At 36.3% G+C, this 2,688-nt stretch overlaps 1 non-coding gene across 1 annotated transcript; it reads left to right on the top strand.

Moving 5' to 3' along the window:
• The first annotated feature begins 921 nt into the window (after nucleotides 1-921).
• On the top strand, nucleotides 922-1,042 carry LOC114019626. Its single transcript, XR_003564653.1, has one exon. It is a non-coding gene; the product is annotated as a U5 spliceosomal RNA (small nuclear RNA).
• The last annotated feature ends 1,646 nt before the right edge of the window (nucleotides 1,043-2,688 follow it).

Genomic DNA, 2,688 nt, shown 5'->3' with positions numbered 1-2,688 from the left:
AGTTTGTTAATTGTGACTACATAATCTTCATTAGTACATGACTGGAATTATGTCCTGTGCTTAGCAGGGCTGACAAGATATGGATGAGTCTTGTGAAAGATATTTTCTTCTTTTCTAGGGTGCTGCTACTTTTAAAAAAGTGACCTACCAAAAGTTGGCAGGAAATTTCTTTAATTCATTCTGGATTTTCTGATGACAAGGTCCAAACATTCTTTCCTTATCAACTTTACAAAATTTAATTATAAGTTAGGTGGGTTGGAGAATTGGAGATAAACTAGTTTTTTTCCATTGCCATTCCTCTGTGCATGCTGGATCAGCAGCTTCTCGATCTGGCCTCATCTCAAACACATTTCAACAACTGTTAATGTGTGAAATTGATCTAAGTGCTTGTGCAATGTTATGCTTTGCATCCACAGTACAGTAATTTTGCACATAACCAAATGAAATTCAATTCTGTTCTAAATGTCTCAGCAATTTTCCCTATAAAAAGCTATTCATGATCTCTACTTGATGTTTGTTATACAAAGTCCCTATCCCCATTCAGAATGTAGTTCATTGGAAACAAGAACAGTTTCAGTATAGAGTAGATCAATAATGAAAACAACACAAACTAAAATGTGACCAGTCCAATCCTACTGCTTGTTTCTGATCAGGGATATAATTTTGTCATCACAGCTTACCAAATTTTCAAAAGGTACAGATAGGTTGTCAGATAGATATTTGAGATTTAAAAAGTCAGTCATTTACTCTCACCATTACAAACATACTTGAAACCTGGTATGGATTACATGTGCCTTTAAAGCAAAACCCTTTGTAGGGAGTGGCAGAGAGCTGAACTTCCCAGTAGGCATTCTGCAGGAGTTGTGTCTCCAAGTCAAAATTCCTCCTCCAAGCTCTGTGCTGCACTTGCTCCTGCCCTCCTTACTCTGGTTTCTCTTCAGAACGTATAAATCTTTCGCCTTTTACTAAAGATTTCCGTGGAGAGGAACATTTATGAGTTTCTACCCAATTTTTTTTTCAGCGAATGGAACTTACTCCATCTGTGTTCCTGCCCAGCTACAACAGTCAGAGTGTGTGGGTGGATATCACAGGAATTGCCTTCTCCCTGCTCAAACCATAGGACATACATGGAGGGAGCTTTCCTGTGTTCCAGGAAACAGAGAAGTTATTTTTATTAGTAGTTTGGGCCTCCAAGTGTTACTGTAAATGAGTAGAGCCTTACTTTTCTGTAGGGGTGCAAGGCTAATGAGACTCTAAAGGCAAGCAAGACATTACCTATGATATAAGTTTTGGTAAGGTCTGAGAAAAAAAAGATTGGAGCTGCTCTAGGTCATTTCTATTAACCCTTGCTATGTTTACAAGGTGGGACAGCAGTATTTTATCATCAATAGTAACCAATGTCCCTTGAGTTACAGCAATTAAATAATTCAGCTTGAGTTACAGCTGGACACAGTAGCCAAGTGGACAGAGAGCTTTCTTTGGAAAGAGCGTAATATGGGGTTAGAGTCCACACTCATATTTGAGTCTAGTAGTTTGTGCTGTTGAAAAACTAGAGTGATCTTTCTCACCTATCAATAGCAAGGGAAGAGATTACAGCAATTCATTTAAAAGAGGGCATTTAGTGCAAGCATGAATGATAATCATCTCCAGGTCATTCAACATGAAAGTTTCCCTCATCCCTAATTGACACCCCTTCACTATAATTTTGCACTCACCAGTTCACCTTGTCTTGCTATCATTCTCAATTTCTCTTCAAGTCCATTTTGAGCCAGTAGTGTTACTTTGAGTTTTATACCAGTGTAAATAAAATGAGAATCTGATGGAAATGAACTATTTTATGAGAAAGGTGAACAAGATTTCTCCAGCTAGATGGTTCAATCAAAACTTTATAACTGGATACAAGTGAATACATAAGGGCAGATATCTGCTAAAATTAAAATTCATGCTTAATCCATGTCAGTTTGAAAAGTTAGTCCTTAGATGGTTTGAGTCTTTGGTTACTTTTCTCTTTGATCAGGTAAAAGTTACTGATAAAATGGATAAAAGCTTCAATTCTAAAAGTTATTCTAAAGATTCTGTAAATACTTCTAACAGTCCCACATGATTACCTGGGCCTGTGATTTTTGTTTCTTATCACTGGGAAACAAACATTTCATTTGTCAAGCTGATTTCCAGGTAAACCAGACATAAGCATAAGTTTAGATGAAATTTTGGCTACAACAACTGAGGTAGACAAGATTCCAAGATAAGTCTTAAACTTAATTTTAAAGATGGGCACTATGTTGAACAGACAGGCATAAGAAAGAAATGATTTTTTAAAAAATCTAGTGAGTGTTCATTTACTTCGTGCATATAGCTAGTGAAATAATGTCCTTTTTTATATATATAAAAATTGGAAATTTTAGCAAAATGTGGGGTTTTCTTTTAAATTCTAAAGTGTTTTGCGTTTTCAACAACCAAGATGTTTGTTTTTTGATCCAAAATATTTTTACAAGAACTATTTCATGTTCATCTATAGTTCATAGGAAAAATAATCATTTCCCAGACAACCTACCCATCTGTCATTCAAGAACAGCCGTACCTCATTTTCCCCATTTCTGTGATTCAGCTTTACTCTGCCGAGAAGGCTACAAAGGTAACAGACATTTTCTCTTTTGTGCGGGAACTCAATAGTCCTTTGCCCTTCTC

Source organism: Chelonia mydas, chromosome 1 (assembly GCF_015237465.2).
Source record: "Chelonia mydas isolate rCheMyd1 chromosome 1, rCheMyd1.pri.v2, whole genome shotgun sequence".
Lineage (NCBI taxonomy): Eukaryota > Metazoa > Chordata > Testudines > Cheloniidae > Chelonia > Chelonia mydas.
Note: the sequence above shows the minus strand (reverse complement) of the source record. Positions and strands in the feature narration are given on the sequence as shown.